This window comes from Gossypium hirsutum, chromosome A09, assembly GCF_007990345.1.
Source record: "Gossypium hirsutum isolate 1008001.06 chromosome A09, Gossypium_hirsutum_v2.1, whole genome shotgun sequence".
Taxonomy (NCBI): domain Eukaryota; kingdom Viridiplantae; phylum Streptophyta; class Magnoliopsida; order Malvales; family Malvaceae; genus Gossypium; species Gossypium hirsutum.
In genome coordinates this window covers 40,028,526-40,045,300 of record NC_053432.1, presented here as the reverse complement: position 1 = coordinate 40,045,300, position 16,775 = coordinate 40,028,526, and positions in this window count along the sequence as shown.

Sequence of the window (16,775 nt, the reverse complement as noted above, 5' to 3'; positions counted from 1 at the left end):
AGCTGAGTTTAAACTCCTAAGCTGAAGTTGAGCTAAGGTTTAGCTCGTGGGTTGAAAATGAGCTAGGAGTAAGCTTGGTTTAGCTCAGGCAACTAGATTGCGCTCGAATGAGGTGGATTTAGTTGGATGGAGCTTATGGAGCTGGAAACAAGCTGGGATTAGCTTGCCAACATGTCACGGCTCGACTAGGGAGACTTGTTCGAAGAGGTTCGCTTGGCGCGTTCGCATCATTCCCCCCTTCTTTTAGGCGACTTGTCCTCAAGTCGAACCGTTTGTCTAAAGGACAATATTTTTTCTTGCTTAGTTTTCCTCAGTCGAATGGGACAAAGAATATCAAGCAAACCTGAAATTGATTCACCAATGGACTTGTTAACACATCACTATCATAAATAAGTAGCAGAGGGTTAAGACAATAAAAACCAATACATAACCCGAATGTTGAGCAAAAGACGAATCTTATCTTACCGAATTGACTTACCAATTTTGGCAATGATAAGTGGAAAGTATTTAAATTCAGATGGTACATGTAAAATTTAGCCCAAAGGTCACATTGCAAGATTTTTATTCGTTCATAACATGGATACATCACATTGTTGCTCAATTTCGATATGTCATCAATATGATCAATTGAACAAAATGGAAACAAGGAATGATCAATCACGCATCTTAACAAAGAAGAATGAATTCCTCGTTTCAACCACAAGATTCGAAATGGATCAAAACAAACCTCATTTTGCCGTATTTGATTAAATGGAATAATATGGCTACTATCCATAAAATCATTACTAATAACACCAAGTTCTTCTCTTTTTAAACAAAGTAAAGGAATTTGTGACTTACTTTGTAAGTTACATGATGCAAGTTCAAATTTGCCTCGTTCTCCCAGATCAAACCTTCGTTCCTTAGCAAGGTAATGCAATCGATAAATTGAACTCGAACAAACCTGTAAAGGTGAAAAGTCAAAAAGACAATTCTTGCTTTTCAAAATATAAGTTCCACATGAATGGAAAATGTTAAGGTCACCACGAAAAATGTAATTAAAAGGACAGGATAAAATGTTATTCACAGATGGAACATCTGATTCAATTCCGGGATTAAAAATAAAATTTTCAGAATCAAAAATTTGGTTTTGATTTTGCAATCCAGCCACATGCTTTATTTCCAAAAATAAAGATAAGACTCAAAGAAGATGAGAAGGTAAAACAAAGTTACTTACAATAGGACCACAATGCTTACCTTTTCTTAGAAACAACTCGAAATGGCTTACTCCCGGCTTAAAGATTCGATTTTGATCACTTATCCTAAATTGCAACAAAAATTTCATTTTCGCAAATAAGTCGCAAAAGTGAATCAAAGAGACTTTAAAATGAAAAATACACAAGCATTCATGCTTCACAAATCCTAGTCGAACAAACAGTCCGAAACATGGAAATTTCACATAGAAATTCAAAGATTTCGCTTGAAGAGCAAAATCAAACAGATCTAATATTTCATGCAAAAATCTTTTAACGCATATATCGAGCAAAGAAGTTGTGTTCATGCGACCTTTCAGAAATTCAAATCCATCCCAAATCATTTGAATAGGCACGTTTAAACAGAAAAATGAATTCAAGGAATTTACATAGCCATACTTATCAAAATGTGAAAACATTTTATCACATACATTCACAATTTGCACAGGATGAACCAATCCAACAGAATTAATAGATTTACCGTTATAAAACATGTCATAAGACAGAATCGTCATGGCATCTTTTGAATCAACATCGTTAACATTAATATGTGAACAATAATTAGCTAAATCAAAAGATGGAAGTTTTTCAAAAGTTATGCCATCAAAACCTTTATGAGTAATTTTTAAATCAGGCGGCCTTGAATCGTTAAACAAAGATTCCTTACCTTCCTTACCTTCGATTTCCAATGGGTGGCGGTCGTCCACAGACTTACCTTTTTCAAACAACTAAAAACGCCTCTCATTTTGAAGGTATCGGAGTTGGATTTGGTCGCACGAACTTTTAGGAACCTGAAAAGAAAGATCACAAAAAGATCAAGCAGAAGTGTTAGTAGAAAGAATCCTCGCTTGCTCACTAACATCGTTTTCACTCGATTCTATTTCTTCTGAATCACTCATTTCTTTTATCTCAATTTCTTTTTCCACTCTTTTTTCTTGTTCACATTCTTTTTCTCTCTCAAACTCTTTTTCATTCTCTTTTTCAATCTCATTTTCTTTTTCATTTTCTACTTGTTTTTCAAAGGCTTTTTCAAGTTCTCTCAAGATTCGCTCATTTTCTCTCTTACTTGCCTTTTGCCTCTATTTTCTTTTTATTTTGTTTTCTTTTCCTTCTTTTGCCTTTTCTTTTCTTTTCTTTGTTTTCTCGTTACAAGAATGTACAAAAGAACCATGAGAATAGAGATCATGTTCGAAAGGCCAAGAACTATTTGTATGTGATTCACAATCAAAACTTCGTGTAGAACACTCCTTGAATGATTTCTTTGAAGTTCGGGAAGAAGTATATCTATCTCTTCGCACATTTTCTTGGAAGCAGTCAAAATCATAGTCGCCTTCTTGTCGTCTCAAACTCCTTGATGAAAAATACTCTCGTTCAAAGTCTCTTCTCTAATAGAAGTCGTTGTATGAATCTATTTGCCTCAAAGTCAATGGCCAGAAAGAATCACAATAGGAAATTTTGTTCAAGTAGTATTCGGCGGTATATCTCCGTGGTGATTTTGGTTCGATTTTTGACATGAAGAAACTCGATCACTTTGGTCTCATTTTTCCAATCGATCTAGCCTCACTTGCAGTTGGCCAAACTCAGAATTCGCCATTCTTCGCATTTCTTGAACCAAGTATTGGAACTCCGACTCGGTTAATTCTTCACAAGACATCTTGATTACTGAAAGGAAAATATGTTAGATCAAAACAAAAATTTAAGTACCTCACCACAAACCTCACGATTTCGCTCGGAAAGAAGAAGGAAAAAGCGACACACTTGCTCGTGTTTTACACTCGATTGGCTTTTACCTCCGCTTGAATAGTCTCACATGCTCGTGCCTTTAACCTCTCAAACTTTCTCTCGAAACTTTGTTTTCAGACTTGCCAAGGCGTTATCATAGGCTTAGGGGTCGGTTTCAAAATTGGGTAATAAAGGAAAAAATATGAGGGGTTACGGGTTGGCTGAAAGAAAAAAAAATTTGGGTTTAAGTGTGGTGATGGGATAGGAAGTGAAAGAAAAGATGGAAGAATGACTTCAAGATCGGGGCTGAATTACAATAGAACAAGTTTTCACTTCAATTTTTTTTTCGAATTTTTTTCCGAATTTTTTTTAACTTGTATAACTTCTTTTTTTGTACTATATCAGAAAACTAAATACAATAGGAACACTTTTGTACGTGATTTTTTTTTCTTCAGCTGTGTAGATTTTTGTTTTTATGTTAACAACAACAAAGTAATCAAAATGAGAAAGCTTCGGTATACGAATTTTTTTTTCTATTATACTCTTTTTTTTCCCGGATCCTACTTACTTTCGTTCACTTGTACTATTCCCGGGATGATTTTGTCGTACGTACTTCTCGTTTGATTAGCTCTGATAGTAAGTGATACAATCTACCTCGGGGTGAGTCGAGTCGTATGTGAGTTTGCCCGATCGTCTACGAGAAAATATCATTCGGCTCTTTTAAAGAAGATGTTTTTAGGTTAAATAATGCGGAAGCTTTTTAAAAAGGGTTTGAGGATGGGTTTAAATATGAATATTAAAGGTTCGGTTTTAAAACAAACAAAAGAATGAAAATAGATTGAAGGTAGTTTCATAAATGATGGTTATGGAAGATGGTGAACTTAAACGGAAGTAAGAACCAATATTAGGAATTATTGACCCAAGTACTTATACGCTTTCAAGGTGAAAATGAAAATGATAGAACCTCGATCCACTACTTAACAAAGTAGAAACCTCGGTATATGGGTGAACGTCACACTATTTGATAGTGATAAGTTTGGGATAGTGAAGAACAGGGTTGACGCCACTAGGCTTCCTAGATAAGCCAACGAAGTCCTCAACGAAATATGAGAGAAAGAAATCAAGCAAATTCCATGAAAGTTTAACAAAGTTTCATTAAGTGAAAAGTCTAACCTCTTACAAATGAAATAACATATATTTATAGCCTAAATAAAAGTAGCCGAATGGAGAAGCTTAGAAGCTAAGAAATTTGGCCATAAACACCTAGATAATTCTAGAAGAAAAATCATGAATATCCATGAATGTGCAGCCCTTTAATGTTCCATCATCCCCCTTGGCCGAATGAAGCTTTAATGCACCTTGAATACTTGAATGGTTAGCTTAAAAATGCATGGATCATGCATGAAACGTCCCAATGTATGTTCCTCCATAAATTCGGTCCATGAACCTTCAAAAACATGAACATTAAATAGCCCTTACTTGCATGAACGTCTCCAATACATGTACCCCCTTAAATGCCATCCATTGAAACTCAATTCTACATGCACTTCTTTATACATTGCACCAAGCCCTACATGAACTTGCCTTAATTTCCTTCCATGCATGAATGTGTGCCGTCCGAAGGGATTGGATCTTCTAGATACATTCATGCATGGATCTTCATCATTCATGTAACCAAATGTGCATTTGAACCCACACATTTATGTATTTTGTGCATTCATGTATTTGACAAATACATGAACTTGTAAACACCTTGAATCTGGTCATGCATGCACCTAATTAAATGTTTTTCATTCATGCATGTGGGATGTCAAAAGGAGATGTTTCTTCAAGCATTCATTGCGCCGTCCATGAGCATTGCACCTACAAGAAATAAAACAATTCATAAGACATCATGTGAACACACATAAATTCAGCACAATGTGAACACATTTAAGATATGTGATATCTACGACATATTAATAACAAATATTAATACAAAACAGATTTAATGCTTAAATAAATATATTCAAATTTTATTTAATCCATTAAAGTCAAAAATCGGGTTTAAGCTAAAATGAGCTAAGCTTTAGCCCTTACGCTGAAGTTGAGCTGAGGTTAAACTCCTAAGCTGAAGTTGAGCTAAGGTTTAGCTCGTGAGTTGAAAATGAGCTAGGAGTAAGCTCGATTTAGCTCAGGCAACTAGATTGCGCTCGAATGAGCTGGATTTGAGTTGGATGGAGCTCGTGGAGCTGGAAATGACTTGGGATCAGCTTGCCAACATGTCACGGCTCGACTAGAAAGACTTGTTCGAAGAGGTTCGCTGGGCGCACTCGCACCATTCCCCCTTTCTTTTAGGTGACTTGTCCTCAAGTCGAACCGTTTGTCTAAAGGACATCACCATCATAAATAAGTAGCAGAGGGTTAAGGCAATAAAAACCAATACATAACCCGAATGTTGAGCAAAAGACGAATCTTATCTTACTGAATTGACTTACCAATTTTGGCAATGACAAGTGGAAAGTATTTAAATTCAAATGGTACATGTAAAATTTAGCCCAAAGGTCACATGGCAAGAATTTTATTCGTTCATAACATGGATACTTCACATTGTCACTCAATTTCGATATGTCATCAATATGATCAGTTGAACAAAATGGAAATAAGGAATGATCAATCACGCACCTTTAACAAAGAAGAATGAATTCCTTATTTCAACCACAACGTTCCAAATGGATCAAAACAAACCTCATTTTACCGTATTCGATTAAATGGAATAATATGGCCACTATCCGTAAAATCATTACTAATAACACCGAGTTCTTCTCTTTTTAAACAAAGTAAAGGCATTTGTGACTTACTTTGTAAGTTACATGATGCAAGTTCAAATTTACCTCGTTCTCCTAGATCAAACCTTCGCTCCTTAGCAAGGTAATGCAATCGATAATTTGAACTCGAACAAACCTGTAAAGGTGAAAAGTCAAAAAGACAATTCTTGCTTTTCAAAATATAAGTTCCACATGAATGGAAAATGTTAAGGTCACCACGAAAAATGTACTTAAAAGGACAGGATAAAATGTTATTCACAGATGGAACGTCTGATTCAATTTCGGGATTAACAATAAAATTTTCAGAATCAAAAACTTGGTTTTGATTTTGTAATCCAGTCACATGCTTTATTTCCAAAAATAAAGATAAGACTCGAAGAAGATGAGAAGGTAAAACAAAGTTACTTACGATAAGATTACAATGCTTACCTTTTCTTGGAAACAACTCGAAATGGCTTACTCCCGGCTTAAATAGTCAATTTTGATCACATATCCCAAATTGCAACAAAAATTTCATTTTCGCAGATAAGTCGCAAAAGTGAATCAAAGAGACTTTAAACTGACAAATACACAAGCATTCATGCTTCACAAATCCTAGTCGAACAATCAATCTGAAACATGGAAATTTTGCATAGAAATTCAAAGATTTCTCTTGAAGAGCAAAATCAAACAGATCTAATATTTCATGCAAAAATCTTTTAACGCATATATCGAGCAAAGAAGTTGTGTTCATGCGACCTTTCAGAAATTCAAATCCATCACAAATCATTTGAATAGGCACATTTAAACAGAAAGATGAATTCAAAGAATTTACATAGCCATACTTATAAAAATGTGAAAACCTTTTATCACATACATTTACAATTTGCACAGGATGAACCAATCCAACAGAATCAATAGATTTGCCGTTATAAAACATGTCATAAGACGGAATCTTCATGGCATCTTTTGAATCAACATCGTTAACATTAATATGTGAACAATAATTAGCTAAATCAAAAGATGGAAGTTTTTCAAAAGTTATGCCATCAAAACCTTTATGAGTAATTTTCAAATTAGGCGGCCTTGATTCGTTAAACAAAGATTCCTTACCTTCCTTACCTTCGATTTCCAATGGGTGGCGGTCGTCCACGGACTTACCTTTTTCAAACAATTGAAAACGCCTCTCAGTTTGAAAGTATCGGAGTTGGATTTGGTTGTACAGACTTTTAGGAAGCTGAAAAGAAAGATCACAAAAAGATCGAGTAGAAGTGTTAGTAGAAAGAATCCTCGCTTGCTCACTAACATCGTTTTCACTCGATTCTATTTCTTCCGAATCACTCATTTCTTTTACCTCAATTTCTTTTTCCACTCTTTTTTCTTGTTCACATTCTTTTTCTCTCTCAAACTCTTTTTCATTCTCTTTTTCAATCTCATTTTCTTTGTCATTTTCATTTTGTTTTTCAAAGGCTTTTTCAAAGGCTTTTTCAAGTTCTCTCAAGATTCGCTCATTTTCTCTCTTACTTGCCTTTTGCCTCTCTTTTCTTTTTATTTCGTTTCCTTTTTCTTCTTTTCCTTTTTCTTTTCTTTTCTTTGTTTTCTCATTACAAGAATGTACAAAAGAATCATGAGAATAGAGATCATGTTCGAAAGGCCAAGAACTATTTGCATGTGATTCACAATCAAAACTTCATGTAGAACACTCCTTGAATGATTCTTTGAAGTTCGGGAAGAAGTATATCTATCTCTTCACACATTTTCTTGGAAGGAGTCAAAATCATAGTCGCCTTCTTGTCGTCTCAAACTCCTTTATGAAAAATACTCTCGTTCGAATTCTCTTCTCGAATAGGAGTCATAGTATGAATCTCTTTGCCTCGAAGTCAATGGCAAGAAAGAATCACAATAGGAACTTTTGTTCAAGTAGTATTCGGCGGTATATCTCTGTGGTGTTTTTGGTTCTGTTTTTTGACATGAAGAAACTCGATCACTTTGGTCTCCTTTTTCCAATCGATCTAGCTTCACTTGCAGTTGGCCAAACACAGAATTCGCCATTCTTCGCATATCTTGAACCAAGTATTGGAACTCCGACTCGGTTAATTTCACAAGACATCTTGATTACTGAAAGGAAAATATGTTAGATCAAAATAAAAATTTAAGTACCTCACCACAAACCTCACGATTTCGCTCGAAAAAAAGAAGGAAAAAGCGACACTCTCACTCGTGTTTTACACTCGATTGGCTTTTATCTCCGCTTGAATAGTCTCACACGCTCGTGCCTTTAACCTCTCAAACTTTCTTTCGCAACTTCGTTTTCAGACTTGCCAAGGCCTTATCGTAGGATTAGGGGCCGGTTTCAAAATTGGGTAACAAAGGATAAAATATGAGGGGTTACGGGTTGGCTGAACAAAAAAAAATTTCGGGTTTAAGTGTGGCGATGGGATAGGAAGTGAAAGAAAAGATGGAAGAATGGCTTCAAGATCGGGGCTGAATTACAATAGAACAAGTTTTCACTTCAATTTTGTTTTCGAATTTTTTTTAGAATTTTTTTTCGAATTTTTTTTAACTTGTATAAATTTTTTTTGTACTATATCAGCAAACTAAATACAATAGGAACACTTTTGTACGTGATTTTTTTTCTTCGGCTGTGTAGATTTTTGTTTTTATAGTAATAGCAACAAACTAATCAAAATGAGAAAACTTCGGTATACGAAATTTTTTTTCAATACTCTTTTTTTTCCTGGATCCTACTTACTTTCGTTCACTTGTACTATTCCTGGGATGATTTTGTCGTACGTACTTCTCGTTTGATTAGCTCTGATACCAAATAATACGATTCGCCTCGGGGTGAGTCGAGTCGTATGTGAGTTTGCCCGATCGTCTACGAGAAAGTATCGTTCGGCTCTTTTAAAGAATATGTTTTTAGGTTAAATAATACGGAAGCTTTTTAAAAAGGGTTTGAGGATGGGTTTGAAATATGAATATTAAAGGTTTGGTTTTAAAAGAAACAAAGGAATGAAAATAGATTGAAGGTAGTTTAATAAATGATGGTTATGGAAGATGGTGAACTTAAAAGCAAGTAAGAACCAATATTAGGAAATATTGACCCAAGTACTTATACGCTTTCAAGGTGAAAATGAAAATGATAGAACCTCGACCCACTACTTAACAAAGTAGGAACCTCGGTATATGGGTGAACGCCACACTATTTGATAGTGATAAGTTCGGGATAGTGAAGAACAGGGTTGACGCCACTAGGCTTCCGAGATAAGCCAACGAAGTCCTCAACGAAATATGAGAGAAAGAAATCTCACAAATTCCATGAAAGTTTAACAAAGTTTCATTAAGTGAAAAGTCTAACCTCTTACAAATGAAATAACATATATATATAGCCTAAATAAAAGTAGCCGAATGGAAAAGCTTAGAAGCTAAGAAATTCGGCCATAAACACCTAGATAATTCTAGAAGAAAAATCTTGAATATCCATGAATGTGCATCCCTTTAATGTTCCATCATCCCCCTTGGCCGAATGAAGCTTTAATGCACCTTGAATACTTGAATGGTTAGCTTGAAAATGCATGGATCATGCATGAAACATCCCAATGTATGTTCCTCCATAAATTCGATCCATGAACCTTCAAAAACATGAACATTAAATAGCCCTTACTTGCATGAACGTCTCCAAAACATGTACTCCCTTAAATGCCGTCCATTGAACCTCAATTCTACATGTACCTCTTCATACATTGCACCAAGCCCTACATGAACTTGCATTAATTTCCTTCCATGCATGAATGTGTGCCGTCCAAAGGGATTGGATCTTCTAGATACATTCATGCATGAATCTTCATCATTCATGTAACCGAATGTGCATTTGAACCCAAACATTCATGTATTTTGTGCATTCATGTATTTGACAAATACATGAACTTGTAAACACCTTGAATCTGGTCATGCATGCACCTAATTAAATGTTTTTCATTCATGCATGTGGGATGTCAAAAGGAGATGTTTCTTCAAGCATTCATTGCGCCGTCCATGAGCATTGCACCTACAAGAAATAAAACAATTCATAAGACATCATGTGAACACACATAAATTCAGCACAATGTGAACACATTTAAGATATGTGATATCTACGACATATTAATAACAAATATTAATATAAAACAGATTTAATGCTTAAATAAATATATTCGAATTTTATTTAATCCATTAAAGTCAAAAATCGAGTTTAAGCTAAAATGAGCTAAGCTTTAGCCCATAAGCTAAAGTTGAGCTGAGGTTAAATTCCTAAGCTGAAGTTGAGCTAAGGTTTAGCTCGTAAGTTGAAAATGAGCTAAGAGTAAGCTCGGTTTAGCTCAGGCAACTAGATTGCGCTCGAATGAGCTAGATTTGAGTTGGATGGAGCTAGTGGAGCTGGAAACGAGCTGGGATCAGCTTGCCAACCTGTCACGGCTCGACTAGGAAGACTTGTTCGAAGAGGTTCGCTGGGCGCGCTCACACCATTCCCCCCTTCTTTTAGGCGACTTGTCCTCAAGTCGAACCGTTTGTCTAAAGGACAATATTTTTTCTTTCTTGGTTTTCCTCGGTCGAATGGGACGAATAATATCAAGCAAACCTAAAATTGATTCACCAATGGACAAGTTAAGACATCACCATCATAAATAAGTAGCAGATGGTTAAGGCAATAAAAACCAATACATAACCCGAATATTGAGCAAAAGACGAATCTTATCTTACCGAATTGACTTACCAATTTTGGCAATGACAAGTGGAAAGCATTTAAATTCAGATGGTACATGTAAAATTTAGCCCAAAGGTCATATTACAAGAATTTTGTTCGTTCATAACATGGATACTTCACATTGTCGCTCAATTTCGATATGTCATCAATATGATCAATTGAACAAAATGGAAACAAGGAATGATCAATCACGCATCTTAACAAAGAAGAATGAATTCCTCGTTTCAACTGCAACATTTCAAATGGATCAAAACAAACTTCATTTTACCGTATCCGATTAAATGGAATAATATGGCCACTATCCATAAAATCATTACTAATAACACCGAGTTCTTCTCTTTTTAAACAAAGTAAAGGCATTTGTGACTTACTTTGTAAGTTACATGATGCAAGTTCAAATTTACCTCGTTCTCCCAGATCAAACCTTTGCTCCTTAGCAAGGTAATGCAATCGATAATTTGAACTCGAACAAACCTGTAAAGGTGAAAAGTCAAAAAGACAATTCTTGCTTTTCAAAATATAAGTTCCACATGAATGGAAAATGTTAAGGTCACCATGAAAAATATACTTAAGTTACTTACAATAAGACCATAATGCTTACCTTTTCTTGGAAACAACTCGTAATGGCTTACTCCTGGCTTAAAGACTCGATTTTGATCACTTATCCCAAGTTACAACAAAAATTTCGTTTTCGCAGATAAGTCGCAAAAGTGAATCAAAGAGACTTTAAACTGACAAATACACAAGCATTCATGCTTCACAAATCCTAGTCGAACAAACAGTCCGAAACATGGAAATTTCGCATAGAAATTCAAAGATTTCTCTTGAAGAGCAAAATCAAACAGATCTAATATTTCATGCAAAAATCTTTTAACGCATATATCGAGCAGAGAAGTTGTGTTCATGCGACCTTTCAGAAATCAAATCCATCACAAATCATTTGAATAGGCACGTTTAAACAGAAAGATGAATTCAAAGAATTTACATAGCCATACTTATCAAAATGTGAAAACGTTTTATCACATACATTCACAATTTGCACAGGATGAACCAATCCAGCAGAATCAACAGATTTGCCGTTATAAAACATGTCATAAGACAGAATCGTCATGGCATCTTTTGAATAAACTTCGTTAACATCAATATGTGAACAATAATTAGCCAAATCAAAATATGGAAGTTTTTCAAAAGTTATGCCATCAAAACCTTTCTGAGTAATTTTTAAATCAGGCAGCCTTGATTCGTTAAACAAAGATTCCTTACCTTCCTTACCTTCAATTTCCAATGGGTGGCGGTCGTCCACGGACTTACCTTTTTCAAACAACTAAAAACACCTCTCATTTTCAAGGTATCGAAGTTGGATTTGGTCGTACGGACTTTTAGGAAGCTGAAAAGAAAGATCAAAAAAAGATCGAGCAAAAGTGTTAGTAGAAAGAATCCTCGCTTGCTCACTAACATCGTTTTCACTCGATTCTATTTCTTCTGAATCACTCATTTCTTTTATCTCAATTTCTTTTTCCACTCTTTTTTCTTGTTCACATTCTTTTTCTCTCTCAAACTCTTTTTCATTCTCTTTTTCAATCTCATTTTCTTTTTCATTTTCTTTTTGTTTTTCAAAGGGTTTTTCAAGTTCTCTGAAGATTCGCTCATTTTCTCTCTTACTTGTCTTTTGCCTCTCTTTTCTTTTTATTTCGTTTTCTTTTTCTTCTTTTGCTTTTTTTTTCTTTTCTTTGTTTTCTCGTTACAAGAATGTACAAAAGAATCATGAGAACAGAGATCATGTTCGAAAGGCCAAGAACTATTTGCATGTGATTCACAATCAAAACTTCGTGTAGAACACTCCTTGAATGATTCTTTGAAGTTCAGGAAGAAGTATATCTATCTCTTCGCACATTTTCTTGGAAGCAGTCAAAATCATAGTCGCCTTCTTGTCGTCTCAAACTCCTTGATGAAAAATACTTTAGCTCGAATTCTCTTCTCGAATAGGAGTCATAGTATGAATCTCTTTGCCTCGAAGTCAATGGCCAGAAAGAATCACAATAGGAACTTTTGTTCAAGTAGTATTCGGCGGTATATCTCCGTGGTGTTTTTGGTTCTGTTTTTTGACTTGAAGAAACTCGATCACTTTAGTCTCATTTTTCCAATCGATCTAGCCTCTCTTGCAGTTGGCCAAACTCAGAATTCGCCATTCTTCGCATTTCTTGAACCAAGTATTGGAACTCCGACTCGGTTAATTCTTCACAAGACATCTTGATTACTGAAAGGAAAATATGTTAGATCAAAACAAAAATTTAAGTACCTCACCACAAACCTCACGATTTCGCTCGGAAAGAAGAAGGAAAAAGTGACACTCTCGTTCGTGTTTTACACTCCATTGGCTTTTACCTCCACTTGAATAGTCTCACACGCTTGTGCCTTTTACCTCTCAAACTTTCTCTCACAACTTCGTTTTTGGACTTGCCAAGGCCTTATCGTAGGCTTAGGGGTCGGTTTCAAAATTGGGTAACCAAGGATAAAATATGAGGGGTTACGGGTTGGCTGAAAGAAAAAAAAATTTTTGGGTTTAAGTGTGGCGATGGGATAGGAAGTGAAAGAAAAGATGGAAGAATGACTTCAAGATCGGGGCTGAATTACAATAGAACAAGTTTTCACTTCAATTTTGTTTTCGAATTTTTTTTCGAATTTTTTTTAACTTGTATAACTTGTTTTGGTACTATATCAGCAAACTAAATACAATAATAACACTTTTGTACGTGATTTTTTTTCTTCGGCTATGTAGATTTTTGTTTTTATAGTAATAGCAACAAATAATCAAAATGAGAAAACTTCGGTATACGAAAATTTTTTTCTGTACTCTTGTTTTTCCCGGATCCTACTTACTTTCGTTCACTTGTACTACTCCCGAGATGATTTTGTCGTACATACTTCTCGTTTGATTAGCTCTGATACCAAATGATACAATCCGCCTCGGTGTGAGTCGAGTCGTATGCGAGTTTGCCCGATCGTCTACGAGAAAGTATCGTTCGGCTCTTTTAAAAAAGATGTTTTTAGGTTAAATAATGCGGAAGCTTTTTAAAAAGGGTTTGAGGATGGGTTTGAAATATGAATATTAAAGGCTCAGTTTTAAAAGAAACAAAAGAATGAAAATAGATTGAAGGTAGTTTAATAAATGATGGTTAAGGAAGATGGTTAACTTAAAAGCAAGTAAGAACCAATATTAGGAAATATTGACCCAAGTACTTATACGCTTTCAAGGTGAAAATGAAAATGATAGAACCTCGACCCACTACTTAACAAAGTAGGAACCTCGGTATATGGATGAATGCCACACTATTTGATAGTGATAAGTTCGGGATAGTGAATAATAGGGTTGACGCCATTAGGCTTCCTAGATAAGCCAACGAAGTCCTCAATAAAATATGAGAGAAAGAAATCTCACAAATTCCATGAAAGTTTAACAAAGTTTCATTAAGTGAAAAGTCTAACCTCTTACAAATGAAATAACATATATTTATAGCCTAAATAAAAGTAGCCGAATGGAGAAGCTTAGAAGCTAAGAAATTCAGCCATAAACACCTAGATAATTCTAGAAGAAAAATCATGAATATCCATGAATGTGTAGCCCTTTAATGTTCCATCATCCCCCTTGGCCAAATGAAGCTTTAATGCACCTTGAATACTTGAATGGTTAGCTTGAAAATGCATGGATCATGCATGAAACATCCCAATGTATGTTCCTCCATAAATTCAGTCCATGAACCTTCAAAAACATGAACATTAAATAGCCCCTACTTGCATGAACGTCTCCAATACATGTACTCCCTTAAATGCCGTCCATTGAACCTCAATTCTACATGTACCTCTTCATACATTGCACCAAGCCCTACATGAACTTGCATTAATTTCCTTCCATGCATGAATGTGTGCCGTCTAAAGGGATCGGATCTTCTAGATGCATTTATGCATGAATCTTCATCATTCATGTAACCGAATGTGCATTTGAACCCAAACATTCATGTATTTTGTGCATTCATGTATTTGACAAATACATGAACTTGTAAACACCTTGAATCTGGTCATGCATGCACCTAATTAAATGTTGTTCATTCATGAGATGTCTCTTCAAGCATTCATTGCACCGTCCATGAGCATTGCACCTACAAGAAATAAAACAATTCATAAGACATCATGTGAACACACATAAATTCAACACAATGTGAACACATTTAAGATATGTGATATCCATGACATATTAATAAGAAATATTAATATAAAACAGATTTATTGCTTAAATAAATATATTCAAATTTTATTTAATCCATTAAATTCAAAAATCGGGTTTAAGCTAAAATGAGCTAAGCTTTAGCCCATAAGCTAAAGTTGAGCTGAGGTTAACCTAAGCTGAAGTTGAGCTAAGGTTTAGCTCATGAGTTGAAAATGAGCTAGGAGTAAGCTCGGTTTAGCTCAGGCAACTAGATTGCGCTCGATTGAGCTGGATTTGAGTTGGATGGAGCTCGTAGAGCTGGAAACGAGCTGGGATTAGCTTGCCAACAAGTCACGGCTCGACTAGGGAGACTTGTTTGAAGAGGTTCACTGGGCGCGCTCGCATCACTAAACTATGACAAATTAAAGACATGTTGTAACACCCCAAACCTGGCTTAGACATGATGGCCAAATTTGTGATGCCACATTGGAGTGTTTTTCGAATAACATAATTTCATGGAAAATTCATTCTATATAAAAACCTCTTTATGATCTTAACAAAAATTTAAGATATCTTTTTCATTGTTAAAACTCAAGTCGTTTTAGCAAAATGTTAATCATATTATATTGTTATTACACTTTAAAACAGTGTTGTTGCAGAAGCTCTCAGAATATGTTACGTAAAGGTGGTGTTTTAGAAAAAAAAACATTTGTTTATATTTTAAAAATCCGTGACCTACTACTAACAGATATAAATTAAAGTAAATAAATCCTAAATTAAAATAAAAACTTAAAAAGGCCTTATTACAAAACGAATACCCAAATTAAATTACTTATAAATTAAACGTTAAAAATGGAAGCAAATGCAGTTGTGTGGCTACCTTCGAGTCCCTCGCAGCACCGTTCTGCCTAAGGATTACCTGCGCAGAAAATAGAAAGGGTGAGTTTATGAAAACTTAGTGTGTAATCCCTTAATAATAGTCAGTCATACAGCAGGCATTTATAGTATAGGCCTAAGCCCGTTTCAGTTTAATCTCAGTTAGGGCCTTAGCCCATTACAGTATCAGAATCAGTGTGGGCCTTAGCCCAATTAAGTAGTGGTCACAGTACAGATGTGTAATCAGACATCCTACCCAACTAGCCTCTACACACCACTCTGTCTAGCCCTACACACCATGTGGGGATAAAATCAACCCACCCATCCTTACACACAGAAATTAGCACTGATTGTAGCACTAAATAGAATTTATAGCAGAGCTTCCAGTACAGTACACTTCCTCCAATCATAATAATCTATCCCAATGCAACATATCATAATATTATGCATGTATGCAACATATATAAAATGGCATGCTCAATTCAGTCATACATATCATAGGGGCATATCAGTCATTTTACCTCATAGGGGTAAAATATTTATTTCATTAGATTGGGGTCTTGGTATACTTATCGACCCAATAGTAGGTCCACAGTCGTCTCGGGAGACCCGTGAAACCTTAACAGTCAAACAGTGAAAAATAGGCCCAAGGCCTGCAATGTGGCCCATGTGGGCCCACATATCCGTGTGACCCACGAAACCTAAAAATAACCTTGGCCATCTGAACTACACAGCCTAGCCTAAAAATCTCTATAGGTCCGTGTGGCCTACCCATTTGGGGCCTACGAGCCCGTAGGGCCTACACGGCCCATTTCGGCCGAACATAGCCCAAAGCAACCTAAAACCATGAAATCGTTCATGGTGGCCTCTATGATCTAATGCCTATGATTATGCATTCGGATTACCACATGAGCAAGCGCACGCTCGTGCAGGGTCAACGATCACCTATTCCAGCTTTTGCCGATTTACATTTATAGCAGTGTGATTACGCACTTGACTGCGAAAATACACTACTGGCCCACAAGTATTCCAAACCTATCACAATCAGAACTTTGGTTAAACACTTATCAAATGAATTGAAAAGAACCCTAGCTAACCCTTGCTCAAGAATTACCTATCACTCCCTTTGATCGATCACCCTAGAACCGTTGCAAGAGATCTAATCACAAGGCCTTAAGGGTTTCCTAGACTCCAATAAAACTTATCAACCA